The sequence below is a fragment of the Leopardus geoffroyi genome, chromosome A1 (assembly GCF_018350155.1).
Source record: "Leopardus geoffroyi isolate Oge1 chromosome A1, O.geoffroyi_Oge1_pat1.0, whole genome shotgun sequence".
In the NCBI taxonomy this organism is placed as follows: Eukaryota; Metazoa; Chordata; class Mammalia; order Carnivora; family Felidae; genus Leopardus; species Leopardus geoffroyi.
The window spans coordinates 220,598,853-220,618,038 of NC_059326.1; positions in this window are offsets into that span (position 1 = coordinate 220,598,853).

A 19,186-nucleotide genomic window follows, 5' to 3' on the forward strand; every position below is an offset into this window, starting at 1 on the left:
TATAATATGGAAGAAAGTATGGAAATTGGTTGTACTGTAGGCTAACTCATTTGGAATTTATGTTGGTGTTGGGGGGAACTATGGCTTCAAGTTTACTATTTATATTTAAAGAGAGATGACCTCTCTGTTTTTAATACATTTTTAAATGTTTATTTACTTTTGAGAGGGGGGAAGGGCAGAGAGAAAAGGAAACAGAGAATCTATGCTGACATCTGAGAGCCCAATGCAGGGCTTGAACCCATGAACCATGAGATCATGACCTGACTTGAAGTCTGATGCTTAATTGGCCGAGGTACCCAGGCACCCCACCACTCTTTCGCTCTTTCTTTTTAAAATACATTCTTTTCCCACTGATTTCAATATACACTCATTTTTTTCTTGTTATTTGTTTCTTCCATTCTTTTGCTAGCATCAAGGTATATAAATTTTTATGATTTTATAATATTTTTATTATCTGCTAATGCAAGACTTTTTCTATATTTTTAAGACTCCCAAGCTATTTATAACAATGTATACATTCCAGATGAAGTTTATTTGATTGACAACTTCAAAAATTCATTTTCAATATAATTTTTGTTAAAATTTATTAAAACATTTTAATTGGGACAGAACTTAAATGTTTTATTTTTGGTTTTCCATAAAGGAGCATGAAATATGTTTTCATTTTATTTTATTTTATTTTATAAAGGTTTTCATTATTTTTATTATTTTATTCACATAGGTCCTACACATTTCCTTTTATATTAAGCTTAAAAGATAATAATAAATAGCTCTTTTCTTTTTGTTGTTGTTGTTTTTTGTTGCTAGTATAAACAAGCTCATTATTTTTGCTGTTATAATTCTAATGCTATAATTACAAGTTTTAGGAAATTTGTTAAAATTTGTATCAGTTTTTCCTCCCAAAGCTTTATTTTCATTTATTTTAGAGACAGTAACTCTGAAGTTCCATATTGAATTTTTTTTTAATTGAAAATGTGTTTTACTGTAACATCTTAAAGAATTTGATAAAAACCTATTTTCCTGATTTGTAATACAGTAGTTTAACTAAATACGTCACATATCCTAAATATTCTGCCTTTATTGCATCTCTCTCTCTCTCTCTCTCTCTCTCTCTCTCTTTTTTTTTTTCCTGTTCTTTTATAAGTGACACAATCACCTTTTGTGAGATTAAAAGATTTATTTTGCTCTGTGGGCAGAAGTTACCATCATCACCTCGGTCCCTAGCCTTTTTATGTTCCCTCTTCTTCTTTTACTTCCCGGTTCCTAGGAGTACCAATCAAGTAGTTCACAAACAAAAATCAAATTAGTTTTCAAAGTAGACCCAGTGTAAGCATATCAAACACAACTTTATCAGAAAGGCACAGACAGTGGGAAGACAGATATACACGTCTCATCCAGGGCTGGCATGATGCACCATAATGGTGACAGGAATGTTACCAACTAACACCGAAGTGTGAGTGAGATGGGTAAAAATCAGGCATGCATTGAAGAGGAGAATACTAGATTTAAAGCTCTCCAGCTTTCCACTGCATTTGAAAAGTAAGAGCAGAATCTCTGCCTTGATTTAGGTCTGAAGAATGTGGCCACCTTCTGTCATTGATTAGGGAAACTCAGTTACCAACCTCAAGGATGATCAAGAACTTCCTTAAATCCTGCTGGGCTACAAGCAGAGACTAAATTTTACACCACCGACCAGGAACATTGCTTTTATCCCCCCATCTCACCACCCTCATCATTTGAAATGTCCAAGAGCAATATAATGATACCTTCTCCAAAAGCAAAACTTTTCAAGATCTGCATCTAAAAGTTCTCAGTTTAAAGAAAAAGTTACACTTGAAAGGCAAGTTTTAGGATTCAGGGTTGAATCACTGTAGGCAGACCTTGAACAATTGTAAATGGAGGGAAGATGAGACAAGGTGCCTAGTTCCTTCTTGCTATATTTCAGGAATGTGTAAGGAACCCCAGAGGCTCTTCTGCAGCCATGGGCTTCTTGAATGGTGAGCAGTGTACCAGGAGCATGTATTTCAGAAATATTGACATTGTTTTCCATAACTCTGTAGAAATATTGACATTGTTTTCCATATCCCCTTGTCATGCATATTTTGCATACCTGATATTCCATCCATGGAAATGTAAGGCTCAAAGGAATGGCCTTCCTGTTACCTATGATTAAAAAGAAGCCCGAGAATGTGAGAGGTACCCCAATGCAAGCGTGTGTATGTGCAACCTGCCTTCCCCATGAAGTTCCTGAAAAATATTGCCGGGCTGAAATAGCAACATTTGTGAATAGAATGGCCCACACGAGCAACCAAAAAGTCATACATGTGTGAGGATTGACTTAAAAACTATTTCTGGGGGCGCCTGGGTGACTCAGTCGGTTGAGCGTGGGCCTTCGGCTCAGGTCATGATCTCCCGGTCCATGAGCTTGAGCCCTGCGTGGGGCTCTGTGCTGACAGCTCAGAGCCTGGAGCCTGTTTCAGATTCTGTGTCTCCCTCTCTGAGGAGAGAGAATGCTCTGTCTCCCGTTCATGCTCTGTCTCTCTCTGTCTCAAAAATAAATTTAAAAAAACGTTATAAAAATTAAAAAAAAAAAACTATTTCTGGCTTAGCAATCATTTCTGCGTCCGGCACTTGGAAGTGCAGCCTTGGTCCTTGATCAAGTTACTTGTATGATACAAAAGATACAACCCAGGAAGAGCCAAATGGAGTAGATGCAAAAGGCAAGGTATTAGGGAAGGGGGAGTGGTGCCCATGCCCTTTGCAGGCAGACCACCCTCCCGGCACCTTGAGGTGTACACCAGCCTGGAAGCTCCCCTTATCACATTTCTTAAATTTGACTCTTCAGGGCGCCTGGGTGGCTCAGTTGGTTAAGTGTCCGACTTCAGCTCAGGTCATGATCTCGAGATCTGTGAGTTTGACCTCCGCGTGGGGCTCTGTGCTGACAGCTCGGATCTGGAGCCTACTTCAGATTCTGTGTCTCCCTCTCTCTCTGCCCCTCCCCCACTCTTTGACTCTTTGTCAAAGACTCTTTGACATTTGACATTTGACTCTTAAATGCATTATGTGCATTAAATACTTATTAATTTTTCAGTAATTTGTTCAGTCTATTTCTCTGGGTCTCATCTCCTCTTCTTGTATACCATAATTAAATCATTTTTAGTCATTTTATTCGCAAAATCTGACACAGGTTTCCATTTTCTACAAATCTAATTCCTCATTAGTCGGTCTAGTCTCATTTGTTTTTTTTTAATTTTATCAGTTTCTTCCATATATGGAATCTATCTACAAAATTAAAACTTTTCTGTTTTCATTAGATTTTAATTTTTAAAAGTCCTGTAAGAACATTCAATATTAATCTTTGAATAGCGACATTGTCGCTAAGCACTCTGTAATTGATAGCTTAAGGGATTCTAGGTACTAAAATAAGCACATTCCAACATCTCAGTGGGTTCACCAAGTAAAGATTTTAGTTTTTGCTCATGTTACAGTCCAGTGAGGGTCAGTGATGGATTACTGCTCAATGTAATAATTCAGCCTAAAATTCTTCTATCTGAAGGCTTTGTTATGTTCTAACAACAGTTTTCACTGTTGGAAACAGGCAGGTGGGGAAGAATGTGAGGAAAAAGGCACCCCTGCTTTTAACTCCTTTGACCTTGCAGTAACCCCTGTCATTCCTGCACACATTCCAATGGTGAGAACACTTCACGTATCACCACCTAGATGTAAGGGAGTTGGAAATGCTTTCTTGTCATGTCCTAACAAATAGAGGGAAAAAACTAATATTTATAAGAACTACCTCTTCATTATATGCTGTGGCACGTTAATATCTGTGTTCATGTTTGACTCTCTGTCAATAATGCTACTTTACTTTTTCTAACTACGTGACAAGAAAAATAAAATATGCCCTTTCTACTAAGTGAAATATTTACGCCTATATGCTATATATGAACAATTTCTTATTAGTCTTAATGATGAAATGAACAGAAAAATCACCACATAGTTCACGGTGGTAAAGGTGTAATGGATGCAAATGTAAAGGATGTGTGCCATAGCAGGTAAAACTATTCTTATAGTGGAATTTTTTAAAATTCCAGGGGTGTCGGGGTGGCTCAGACAGTTGAGAGTCTGACTTTGGCTCAGGTCATGATCTCTTAGTTCATGACTTTGAGCCTGCTTGGGATTCTCTCTCTTCCTCTCTCTCTGGGCCCCTCCCCCACTTGTCCTCTCTCTCTCCCTCTCTCTCTCAATATAAATAAACTTTAAAAAAATAAATGAACAAACTTACATAATTGAAAATAAATCCTATAAGAAAACAATATCAAAAACAATAGAAAAAAGTGCTAAATGACAAAACATATATAGAGATTATCTATGATAGAATGACAAACACAGATTTCTAATCCAGAACAACAAATGGCAGAGATCAATAGAATAATATGGTTAAAGAGAGCAAATTACAGATTGGTCTAACAGGAAATCTGAAGATGACTAAGCTAACATTCTAAAGTAAAGGTGAAAGAAAGATGTTTGAGATATATTAACGTGAGCAAATAATTTAATAAATCTGAATGACATCGTACTGCAGAAATAATTGGATAAGAGATGCATATATTTTGGAATTATAGTACTTCTATGATTATTCCATTTAAAGAGATAGATTAAGTCAATCCAAACTTAATATGTAAAATAATTTTCTCCTATATTACCTGATTTTGACAAATACTGCCTCTTATTTTTCTGTATTCTCTTAGACAGCCAATTTCTTCTCAGTCGATGAATAATAACTGAGAAAGTTGAGAAATTGTAAAATTATATTCTTTAGTGTATTCAGTATGCCATACATTCTACACATACAGTTTGAATATGTTGGTTGTGGCCTGCATGTACAAACATATTTGTCATAGTTAAGAGTGTAGGTAAGTTTCTACGCTGGCATTATTACACTAAAGCAAGTGAGAAGATTGAAAATGATCTTCAGTTTACATTTTTCATATGGATAGCTATTCCTCAAATGATTTATTCAGCCTGGCAAATATATAGTATGTTGGAGGGAAAAAAATAGAAATCTTGACAATTCATGCTGAAGGTATGTCAATCATGTATAAAATTCAAGCTAACAAAATCTTTTTGTGACAAAGTAAAATGGAATAATTCTCAGAAATGATTTTGTTCAACAGATCATTTGTCTGACTTGGCATTCATCTTGTATCAAAGCAGACCTAAAAGTAAACACAATAACTTTGCTTTTTAGATCTTAAAATGATAGATATGTTATGGTCTTGATTAGCCATCAGAGACTTGGCTGTTATACATCATTATAGGAATTTACACTGAAATTATTAAAACTCTCATCTGGGGTTCCAAGGCCATCTGTGACAGCAAGGAGAAATCAGGCCATATCTTTCACACTTTGCTTGGAAATCTCCTTAGCTAAATATCCCAGTTTATTGCTTACAAGTTCTGCTTTCCACCCATGATAGAATCCAATATAGCCAAGGTTTCTGCCATTTTACAATAAGAACTTCCTTTCCTCCAACTCCCACAGCATGTATTTCATTTTCTTTTGACCTCACAAGAATTTTTTACCAACATACTCTTGATGATTATATATATATATAGATAGATAGATAGATATAGATATCTGTATATCTACATATAGATATATAGATATCTATATATCTACATATACAGATATCTATATATAGATATATAGATATAGATATATAGAGATATAGATATATAGAGATATATAGATATCTCTATATCTGTATATACATATATATCTAAGATAATGGAATCAAACTCTACCATGCTGCTCACAACGCATGAGCCCTCACCAATATTACATTGCGCATACACATTTCTACCAACTGACTCTTCAAGGAAATCTAGGCTTATTCTGAGTGCCTCACAATTCCTCTAGCCTCTCCCCATTGCTCAATTCCTACCTCATTTCCACATTTTTAAGTGTTTGTTTCAGCAGAGCCCCAGTCACAATATAAAATCTCTATCCATTCCTTAGGAAGATATCCTTAGGGCTACTGTAACAAAATATCAAAATCTGGGTGTTTAAAACAAAAACAATATGTGCTCCCACAGTTCTGGAGGCTTAAAATCCAAAATCAAGATGTCAGCAGTGACCTGCTCTCTCTGAGGGTTTTAGGAAGAATCTTTGCCTCTCTCGGCTTCTAATGATCCCTGGCATTCTTTGGCCTGTGGCAGCAAAACTTCAATGTTTTCCTCCATCTTCAAATTGTCTACATCTTCAAACTGTCTTTTTGTGTATTTTCCCTTTCTTATAAGAACACCAGTCATTGGATTTAGGGCCCATTCTAGATCCGGGATGATTTTATCTCAAATTCCTTAACTAATTAGATCTGCAAAGAATCCATTTCCAAATAAGGTAACATTCTGAGGTTCTGGATGGACATGAATTTTCAGGAGGACACTACTCAAACTGTTACAAAATTATAGAAAATTATTTTAAGGAAACAACCATGAAATTCCTTATTATAAAATGTCATATTATGTTTTAAAGTAACATAGTTGATTTTCCATCCTCATTGCTGTGAATTCTCTCTAGTGTGACTGATCTTACCCTAATCGATCTTAATTCTGGTCCACATGCAATCTTTTTTTTCAGTCTTTTTTTCTATGACATTTTCTTTCTTACAGACTATGTTCATTTCACAGCACTAAGTATTAAGATCTGCGCTTTCATGGAGAAAGCCCAAAATTAGGAGTATACCAAGAAACACTTCTCTATATAGGCAAAACAGTTACTCTCACCTGCCTGGGTATTAAACTATGCAATGGAACACAATTTATCCAAAAGTATGTCCCTTATATTTGGCTATGATTGCTTCAAGCCATTAACCTGAAATGAGATGGTGGGAGTTGCTTTTGGTTTGAAAACAAAAATATAAATAATTTGTAACAGCCATATGTTACCTATGCACTGCCTATGATGTATGCTCCTTCACTCTTCCAGACTTGGATAGTTCAGGAACTGGCCCCATTTAATTTCCTCAAATCTTGATTAAAAAAGCAAAACATGGATCAGATTTCCAATGATCATAAAGAAGTCAAGAGCAGCTTAACTTTCTCAGTTGCTTTCAATAAAATGGAAAATGAATGAAAAAACTGATAGTAATTAAAGTGATTGAATTGTATGTTGGCATGCCTTTTCATAACTATGAGAAATGTTAAAATTTGCAATTAGATTTGCTCTCTATAAGGATATCATTATCACTTAGGGCATTCAGGTAGTGGATAATTTTCAGCTGTTCGGCTAATTTTAAGTTATACTGGCACCCATCTTTAATGTGTGATCATAGCCTTAAAGCATAAATCTAGATCTTAAGATTTGAAATAAATTTAAAAACTTTTCCCTTTACTAATATTGCAGAAGTATATGGAAAATTTGGCATCTTTTTATTTATAAATAAAATTTTTATATTTATTATTAGGAAAAAAGTTTTTATATAACAAAAATTACTGAACATCTTATTTTCCATAGACATTTCCAAATCATTATTCTCTTTATAGAGTAATTCAGTTTTGTTAATGTTCCATTGGGCAGTAGAAAAATATAGTAAGCTATTATGTTTATTTCTTTTATATCACATGGGTACCAATATTCATTTTCATTCTCATCAAGACTTTTTATTGTCTGTTTTGAACATGTTCTCAAAACGTCCCTAGAAGCCATGCACATTGCCGCTGTCTAAAACCAAAAGCTGTATCCTTCATCCCACTGATCTTAGACTCTAATTTATTGAACTTATTATTTATTATAAAATATGGATTAAATATCCCAACATACTCAAGAAAAATAAAAGTGATAATTTGATTATCACAGGCGATCCAACGAGGAAAGCTAAATTACTATTTTTTTATTAAAAGGAAAAACAAAAACAATTTCAGATCAATGGTTGCTAAAATTAGTTAGCATAAGTATGACAAAAAAGCAGTCTGTTTGTAGACTCTCAAAGTTTCTTGCTACATGATATTTACTAATTATGAAGGAAAACCATAAATGCAGTTGAAAAACCTGTCATACATCAACTTAATTAAGCATACAAAGTTACCATGACCAGCAACGACATCATCTACCTGCTGAAGTGATGTACGAAAAAAGGCGCACTGTTACTTCTGCTGTATTCTTATTTAAAGATTCCTAACATGATAAGGAGAAAACACAACATAAGCCTTCATTAAAGAACAGTTCACAAAATACTCTTCAAAAGTTTTAAGGTCATGAAAAGCAAAGAAACAATGAGGAACTGTGTTGAAAGACACTAAGGAGACATAAAACTAAATGCTTTATTTGATCCTGGTTCAAATCCTGAATCAGAAAAAATGAGTTAGTTGGACAATTAAATTCATTTGAATAATATCAGCAGATTAGTTATTATTATTATTACTATTATATTAATTTAAGTGTTGATAATTGGTAACATAACGTTAAATTTTGAAGAAATTAAATGAAGGACTAAATGGAAATTCTTTGTAATCCTTTTGTTCCTTTTTGTACATCTGAGTTTATTTCAAAGTGAAAATCTAAAAAAAGTAAGCATTGATGACAGGAAAACTAGTGACAAGAATTGGACTATTTGAATACAACCAGAGATACCAGCAGAAACAAAATTATAGTACTTTTTCATTGCTAAAACCGTTATTTTAAAACATAAGACCAATTGCTCATCTTCCATGGGAGATTACGGCACCAACCATAAGGTAATAATAAAGATTAACCCCACAATTTAAGAAATTTGAATTATAATGTATAATTCATTTGTAGTTATTAATATATACATATGCATGTGCCTCTGTCTCCTGTGTGTGTGTTTATACACACACACACACACACACACACACACACACATATATATGTGTATACACACACACACACACACACACACACATATATATATATATATATATATATATATATATATATATATCAACTTTAGCTCCATTGAATGATTCTGGAACAAGTAAAAGGACATATATGATGAAAGCTTTGTAGAAAATCAAGATTCAGTTAAAAAGAGGAATAAAGGAATAAACGATATGGTGATCAAGCTATAGCAGCAGGGACTGCCAAAAGACCATGACTATGATTCAAAATAAAAATGAAAAGGATAAACTAGTGGGTATGACTCCTCTAAGAGACATAAAAGCAACTTTAGCATCAAAATCCACCCCCCAAAAAGACTAACAGAAGTCAAATGAAAGTGGCAAGACAGTTTGGCTAGGAACAGACATCAAACAGGCTGATTCTGAAAGTGATCTGAAAGTTCCAGAACCAGAATCAGAAATGAAGGTGAGATGACAAAGACTAATCAAAGCAATGGCATTGGGAAAAGGATAAACTGAACTTTACACAATTTCTAAATAAAGATTTCAGGTAGGAGGAGAAATGGTCTCCTTGCTAATAATGGAAATGGTCTCCTTGCTAAAATGCTATAAAATTATGTTGAGATGTTCAGTTCTTTGCTTTAACAGAGTTATCCTTCTCTCTGTCTCTGTCTCACTGTCTCTCTGTTTCTCTATCTCTCTGTCTCTCTTTCACACATGCCTTTGCAGTCAAGTAAGCTTATCAGTCTAATAACTTTTTTTATATTAAAGATAAGAAAATAAACTACAGTAAATCTCAAAAACTAATTTTATTTCTGGAATGTATTCACACAAGGAGCAAGAATTAAGTTTACCCCTTTAAAACAGAAAAACAATGTTTTAGTGAAGTTGTGGTTGACTCTTTTATTGTAGGACCAGGAGATACCCACATTTGTATGCTGGCTATGTATTTTGCTTGACTTTAAATGAAGGAATCCCATAACAATTTGGCTTTTTGTAAATAAACACCTTACAAGAAATTATATTTTTAGTGACTTAGAAAGTTAAAACAAACCCAAAGTCAAACTTAAAATATCAGAAGGTCAGTCTTTCAAACAAGCTAATTTAATTATTTTACATAAGTTGCAAAGTGCATAGATGCTTTGAACTGGCGAAAGCTAATTTGGCTACATTTTGCCCCTTTTTTTTCCTTTCAATTTCTGTTTTCTCTTCAACTGCTATTATATAAATTATCTGGAAATATGCTTGAAAAAATTATATGTTCAAGCATATGGTTTATTTTCTCTAATAACTATATGTGCAACTCAAATTTATCTGTACCTAATTTTAAACTTTCTTTTGATCCTGAGAGATTCATAGGCTACTACATGACCTAACCAAGGTTTATATATTTTTTTCTCCAAGTTGATGGAGATTTAATAGTCTAAATTTAAGTTCTATTGAACCTGAAGTGAAGCTATAAACCCCTGAACTTAATTTTCTTTTAAAGAAAATATTTCCTCAATAGAGTTTGAATTTGTCAATCAAATCTACTTCCGTTTTTCTTTTTCTTTTTCCTTTCTCCTTGAAATAACTTTTCTTCTCTAAGCATTTACATAGTTCTTGAGTCAAAACAGACCATTACTCTGCAAAACTTGTTTGTGATGTAAGTGGAGAAGCAAAAGAAACATGCAATGTTATGGGGCTCCTGTGTGGCTCAGTCAGTTGAGCATCTGACTTTGGCTCAGGTCATGATCTCATGGTTTGTGACTCAGAGCCTAGAGTCTGCTTCAGATTCTGTGTCCCTTGCTTGCTCTTCAACCCCCCCCCCCCCACCCTTTGCTCATGCTCTCTTTCTTTCTCTCTCTCTCAAGAATAAATAAAACATTTTAAAAAAAGAAACATGCAATGTTATAGTTCACTGTATGATAAACCATGTAATCTAATAGATATTTTTTGAAGAATTGGTTTATACTGTTTTCTAAAGAATTCTAAATCAGTAGAGGGGCACCTGAGTGACTCTGTCGATTAAGCATCTGACTTTGGCTCAGGTCATGATCTCAGGGTGACTGTTTATCATCAATGTCTTGATGTTATCCAACTTTATAATATTTGATGATCCAATAGAACAATGTTGTCTGTTTCGTCCTCATTTACACTTCTCTGATTATGGAGAAATTGAGGATCTTTGTTATAAATTCATTTGCCACATGTCTTCCTTCTTTGATAAACTGATTTCTTCATAACTCATATTTGGGCTTTGCTTTATATTAGCTTTTTATATATTCAGGTTCATCAATTTTGCCTTCAAAAATATTGTCAATATTTTCTTTCAGACTCTAATATTTCATCTTGAAAAATGTCTTTCATTATATAGTAGTATTTAAAAAAATTTAATGTTTATTTTTGACAGAGGGAGAGAGAAAGAGAGAGAGAGAGAGAGAGACAGAGCATGAGTGGGGGAGGGGCAGAGAGAGAGGGAGACACAGAATCTGAAGCAGGCTCCAGGCTCCGAGCTCCCAGCTGTCATCACAGAGCCCAACATGGGGTTCTAACCCACGAACCGTGAGATCATGACCTGAGCTGAAGTGGGATGCTCAACTGACTGAGCCACCCAGGCACCCCTATAGTAGGTTTTTTAAAAACTGTTTTTCAATGTTTTATGTTACCAAACTGTCAACTTTATTGCCCACTATTTTAATCAAACATACAATTGAGAATATTCTTATGTTTTGGAAAATTACTTTGGAACACAATTTTCCTCTTTATTTTAAAAAAGCCAGTGGAGAAAGATGGAGTGGACAAAAGGCCAATATATGACCATACTCATAGTAACATTTGGATACAGGCAAACAGCTATGCCTTCAGAATACCTCCACATTCATAATCATGTAATATACACGTATTCTCTCACCTAACATTTTAAAATATGTATCTTGTATAAATAACCTCAACTAAATCATTCTAGAATACATCAAAACTTTATTTATAACTGTAAACACCCAGAAAAACTAAAATAGGTGTAAATTGTATAGATTTATTTGCTTATAAGACAGATATGAAAATTTACAAGTCAAATTGAAAGAGAATCAACATCTGCATCTTTTAATTGAGCAAAATAATAAACCAAGGAAGGCTTATCAGCATCCTTTCTCCTTGGCTGGGAAGTTTTTAGGGCATTATTTCCTGATGATATATTAACATTAATCATTTTAGTACTGTTAGTTTGGTACTGTTTGTTCAGTACCATTTCTTTTTTTTTTTTTTTTCAATGTTTATTTATTTTTGGGACAGAGAGAGACAGAGCATGAACGGGGGAGGGGCAGAGAGAGAGGGAGACACAGAATCGGAAACAGGCTCCAGGCTCTGAGCCATCAGCCCAGAGCCCGACGCGGGGCTCGAACTCACGGACCGCGAGATCGTGACCTAGCTGAAGTCGGACGCTCAACCGACTGCGCCACCCAGGCGCCCCTGTTCAGTACCATTTCTTTTACCTCATGATTCATCTTGGACTCAGTTTTCACATTTTGTTTTATTTTGCTGGAGTACGTCCTGTAATAATTTTTCAGAGATTTATATTTGGTAAATTTGAATCCTTATATCTCTCTCTTTTCCTGCCGTATTATTATTCACATATTATAGTTATTCTTATTATGTCCTGCCGTATTTTTATTCACATGTTATAGTTATCCTTATTACATGAGATGTTCAGCTCATTACCATAAAAGTGGTAGCCAGGATATTATTATCTACCTTGAGCCCCTTCAGTTAACCTATAGCTAAAGCACAACAAAGTGATTAAGAGATATATAACACAAGCCTAATGGTTGAGTTGAATGGAAATGAAGTCAACTTTATTACATCATAGTTAAAACTAGGAAAAAAATGCAAAATTATACCCCAAAGTTTTCTACTAGATCTATAGTAGAAATCAATTTTAGAAAATACAGTTTCATATCAAACACACACTGTATTCATCATATAGAAGACATCAATTGGGTGGGAGCCCATGGCAGAAATGTCCCAGCACGAAGACTCCTGTCAAAGATAAGAGAAAGCTGCTCATGTCTTTTAGCACATTGTGCATTGACCAAATATCTATCATGTGAAGAATAATGGGCGAAAGAATTACATGGAAGCAGAGGCATTTTTCAAGGCTAATTTGGAAGTGACATGATTTAGTGGAATCCTCAACCTGACTGTGAAATTTCAAAGAAACTTCACCTTGATACTTTTCCAGCTTTAGGGAATTAATGTACATCAAGAGAGTGGTACTGGCTGTCAGTTAACTTTGTCCATGCCAAGTGAGGCATTTTTCAGATATATGCTGGGAGAAGATTCTCTAGGTGGCTGTTTACCGTTCAGTTATAAACATTTCATTAAACATTCTCCAGGACTGCACCCATGAAGACCCCCACAAAAGAAATGACACCCTCTTCACCTCTTTCCTTCCTACCTCTCCTCATGTGAATTCTCTCCATCTGCTGCCCTCATGCTGTTACTCTTGTAATTGCAGCATAATTTGGCTGTACGGAAAATTATTGTACTGATTCTTAGTCTTCTTTCTGAAAACATTGTCAGTCAACCTACATGCTTGTAGGTTTTATTTGTTTATCTTGTTTTGTTTTGACTTTCAATCCAAAAATCATTTTGTGTGTTTAATTAGTTATCTTTCTTATAACCTGTTACACTCCTACATTCTCTAGTATGCTTGTAAAGATATTGTTTATTCAAGAAAATAACACAATTGAAATTTTCTTTAACCTTAGTTTTGTTGGATATTGAAGGGAAAATTATAGCTTTTCTTTGAACATGATTGTTCACTCTGAATTTATGGTTAGAGATTGCTCGACTTGGTCTCTATTTCTGCTTACAGAAATAGGGATATCCTATATTGCCAAGAAGAGCATGATCATGACTGATTATTCATTTGGTGCAGGTACCTCATTTTTCCTGCTTGTTTCCAGGCATTCACAGGCCAGGATCCCTCTTTATCTCAAGATTCGTGTTGGTTTCTCAGAAATAGGACAAGTATGATCTATATTCTGGTATTGTAGCAATGGGAATAGTGTCTAAAATAAGGCCAAATAACCTATCTGCCCATAAAGGCCCACATAAATATTGATAGTTGCCCCAGGGCACTGTTCTGATCTTATATCCACTATTAAACAAGCTGTGTGCCTTTGGAACTCAGCATCCCTCTCTCTCTTTCTTCAGCTGTGCATGCCTTATAGAGGGACTTCCTCCATGGATTGGATTATACTGTTTTCTAAGGCTACATAACAGATTGCCATATACTTCGTCACTTAAAAACCAACCATTTATTATCTCAAAATTTTATTGTTCAGAAGTCTGACTAGGTCTGACTGGATACTCAGCTTTGGGTCTTGCAAGGCTAAAATCAACGTGTCAGCTAAGTCATGTTCTTTCTTTCTGAGGAAGAATCCCCTTCCCAACTCATTCAGGCAGTTGGCAAAATATGATTCCATGAGGTTTAGGACTGAGGCCCCCATTCACTCTCTGTAAACCATTCATGGTCATTCTCAGCCTTAAGAAATCACCTATTTTCTTTGAATCATGACTCTGTTCATCTTCAAAATCACTAATGGTACCTCGAATCTTTTGTGTGCTCCCAATCGCCTAGACACTGTCTTCTGCCACAAGAAAGAGAAAGTTTACTGCTTTTAAGGGTTCAGAAAATTGCCATGGATGCACCCAGGATAATCCTTTTTATTTCTGATCAACTGCATCATACAGCATAATGACACAATTATGGGGATGATATCTTATTCATAGATGCTGGAGATTATGATGGGGCATCTTTGAGTGGGCAATTTAGAAATTCCGCCTCGGGGCGCCTGGGTGGCGCAGTCGGTTAAGCGTCCGACTTCAGCCAGGTCACGATCTCGCGGCCCGTGAGTTCGAGCCCCGCGTCGGGCTCTGGGCTGATGGCTCAGAGCCTGGAGCCTGCTTCCGATTCTGTGTCTCCCTCTCTCTCTGCCCCTCCCCCGTTCATGCTCTGTCTCTCTCTGTCCCAAAAATAAATAAACGTTGAAAAAAAAAAAAAATTAGAAATTCCGCCTCTCGGGGAGGCTCAGTGGCTCAGCTGGTTGCCCGAACCCAACCTACTCTTGATTTTAACTCAGGTTATGATCCCAGGGTCATAGAATTGAGCCCCATATTGGGATCCGGGCTGAGCATGGAGCCTGCCTAAGATTCTATCTCTCTTTCTCTCTCTCTCTCTCTGCCCCTCCCCCCCACTCATGCTATCTCTCTCTCTCCCAAATTAATAAAATAAAATAAAATAGCAATCAGCCTATTACACTAACCTACTGTGTTCTCTCACTTTCACGATTCTTCCTAATAGTGGTTCACCAGCAGAAGCTATTCCTGTTTTTTGGCGTTGATGTGGATACATTTAATTAGCAGTGGATGAGAAGGGCTGGGAACAGTTTGTGGCTAAATAAGAAAAGGGCTTATTGCCAAGATCTAACAAGAGAACTTTAACTTTTAGCCAAGAAGATGCCATCAAAGCAAAATGTGCTCAACCTGCCACAGGGACACAAAATTAAATTATTTTTTTGGGCATTCAAATGTGAAATACAATTTGGTATCATTTACATCATATGCTTGGTAAAGAAGGGAAAAAGAAAATTATTTTATTGACTAAAGAGGACAGGCCAGTCACCAAAACTTTAAAATTCACAAAAAATTAACATATTTATTGTTAATATTGGAAAATTGAATATTTTTAATCTTACATAATTTTTTATTTTAGATTTTTTAAATAACTTTTAAATGCGGATGATCTTTGTCAATTCTCTTGGTTATTGTGATGTTTGTTTACAACCTTCCATAACTTCAAGAAAAATGTACAAATAATTAAAACATGTGTTTTCACACACATACACACACAGAGGCCAATATAGTTTCTGTGTCCAACGATTCTATGATTTTCCCTATTCTTTCTGCAGGCTATTTTAAGCAATAATTTTCTGAATACCGCACCTTCTCTGCTATGATCCTGATAGGCTAATTTAGGATTGCATCTATATGTTGTATATTTCCACTTTAAGGCCACTGTCTTTATTTTCTTTAAAAAAAAAAAAACATAATCGAGTTAATTTGATGATAGATTTTAAAAATGCAAACAGTAAATCTACTTTATTGAAAATTCACTCAAAGCCACATAGGTGACAAGTAATTGAAGCCACATCTGAAAAGCTATTTGAATTCTCGCCACCTTAGTATAATAAGAATATTATGAAAATTGAGAAAGCACAGGAAATAACAATCTTCTTGAAAATATTATCTCTTCAAAATGTTGAGGAAATTGCATTTATAGTTCTAGCAATAGCAAATGATGTGAATACCTCAGTGAATGTGGCAGAATGGCAAGGAAAATAATCAATAAAGTTGGCGAATATAACTTTGAAAGAATAAACACGGTATTATAAAAATTTAAATTCAAGACTTAAAACAATTGTCTCACACTTCAGCGTACACAGGGATCTTTGTGGATGCTGCTTTCAAATGGAGGAAAAGGAAACGCATTCTTCAGAGATTCTGATTCATATACCCCAAAATGGGAGCTAAGAAACTTGATTATAGGAGTACATGTCTCAAAATACTCTAGAAAACAACACTGGAGGACCATTTTTGTTCAACACCGACCAGAGAGGTTGGAAGAAAACAGCTGTAAATTTAATACTACTCAAATGCACACAAAATTAATATAACATTTCCAATCCTTGCTGGTAAGAATGAAAACCTGCTATCATATTATTGACCACAAATAAATAGAATTGTAATGCTATCTGTAGTAATACAGAAGGATTGATTATAAAATTATTTTTATGATGAAAATAAAAGAAATGAACTAGTTAAGTTTTAAATTCTTGAAAATAGAAGTTGGTAGGTTTTATCTACAAACTGTAAATTGCCTATTAGAGAAATAAAAGTTTAGTTGATAGAGGATAAATGATATAGAAAGCTTGGGAGAGGGGAGTGAGGAGAGAGATCCATTCAGAGAGCAAGAGGGAGGGAGGGGAAGAGAGAAAGAGAGAGGACTGCAAAAATTACAAAGCACACAGAGAAAAACGTACACCTCTAGAGAACTAGGAACTGTAGTTCTTGGTAGCAAGGACAAAAGGAAGATAAAATCCTCAGATGTTCACCACAGCTGCCTACTGCACACTTCAGTTGGAGGATTTCTGCTTAGTGATGCATTTTTCTTATAGCTTTTATCATAAAAATTTATTGAAAAAGTGGTTATTGTTGCCAGCGGTGATGGTGATTGTGGGTGTGATGGTATTATATTATCTTTTTGAACAAAGTGTCTGAAAGAAAATGCATTAATCTATTTTCACCCATTTCTCTCATTTAATCAATCTATTTAGAATTACACTTTTATTTTTAATTTTTTTTTAATTTTTTTTAACGTTTATTTATTTTTGAGGCAGAGAGAGACAGAGCATGAACAGGGGAGGGGAAGAGAGAGGGGGAGACACAGAATCTGAAACAGGCTCCAGGCTCTGAGCTGTCAGCACAGAGCCTGACGCGGGGCTCGAACTCACGGACCGTGAGATCATTACCTGAGCCGAAGTCGGACGCTTAACCGACCGAGCCACCCAGGCGCCCCCACTTTTATTTTTTTAATTAATTTATTTTGGGGGGGATAGAGAGAGAGTCCCAATCAGGCTCGACACTGTCAGTGCAGAGACTGATATGAGACTCAATCTCACAAACCATGAGATCATGACCAGAGCTAAAATCAAGAGTTGCCTAACCAACTAAGCCACCCATACTTTTCAAAACTGGATCCTATCTTCCTTACTGATCTTTCCCTGCCACATACAATCCATATGTGCATCTACATTTTTCTTATATTTTAATAAGCTATTCAAATTATGAGAAGGAGGGGAACCATCTGATGTATGTGACATAAATTTATTGAGTTGCAGCCCCTTACCACACTTGCTACTGATGGTCGAGAGTTTAAGCTCTTCTTTTCATCCCACTGCCTTTCGCCTTTCCAAGATTCAGGACAGAACTATTCTGTTTCATCTCTATGGTTTCCATGAGTATTTCAATAAGGCTAATTCATACCAATTCATCCACAATGTATCAAACTTGATGTGAATAGTATCAGCATGGGTCAACGTGCTGTGGTTCATTACTGTGTTTTCTGTATCTTTGTTCATACAAAGAGCTTCTGTTCACTCCTTTTAATGGCTTTATACTACCTTTATATTCAAAAATCACAACATACTGGTCAATGCTTTATGTGAGGAATTTAAAGTTGCTTCCACCTTTGATTGCTATGGACATTGAGACAGTGGACATTTTGTGTATCAGATATATCTGGCTATATACATAGTTATGGATTTGCTGTTTCACAAATGTGCACAATTCAACTTTACTAAATGTTGGTGATAGGCCTCCAAAATTATACATATTTATGCTTCCCTCAGCAGCATATGACAGTTCACATTACTACAGTCTCATGAAAATTTTATTTTGGCTGACTTTTAAGTTTTGGGATACTGATGTGGAATAATACCTCATTTTTAAGCGACATTATGCTGATTACTGATAAAATTATGTGTTTATTAGAAATTCAGGTTTCTATGTATATAAGCTTTTTAAAAATGTCCTTCCAATTTTTTGTTAGTTTTTATTTTTCTAATCACTTTGAGGAGCTATTTATAAATTATGGAGGCTCAGCTTTTGCTAGCTATATATTTTAAAAATATCTTTCTGCTTTTGTGCTGGTCTGTTTTCTGTGATTATGGTGTCAAGTTCAAGACTATTCTGATTGGTCAGTCAGGGATCTCACCACCAATATACTGAAAAATGACCTGACACATCATTGGCAGCTGCAAAAAAAAAAAAAAAAAAAAAAGTGCAGTAAAAACCTTAAAAGATAGAAACTGATTTTTATAAAATGAAAATATTTAAGGAAGATATAAATGGAATATTTTTTTTTACTAAACTGATTCTCTGAATTTTAAAAATTCATTTTACACATAAAAGTGTTGAATGTATCAGGACTTTTATTTTTTGTTAATTTTTGTAAGTGTTTATTCATTTTCGAGAGACAGAGCATGAGCAGGGGAGGGGCAGAGAGAGAAGGAGACCCAGAATCTGAAGCAGGCTCCAGCCTTTCATCTGTCAGTACAGAGCTCTACATAGGGCTCGAACCCACAAACCGTGAGAGCATGACCTAGACAGAAGTCAGAGGCTCAACCGACTGAACCACTCAGGCACCCACTTTTTATTATTTTTTTAAAAGTTTATTTATTTATTTAGAGAGGGGGAGGGGCAGAGAGAGACAGGGAGAGAG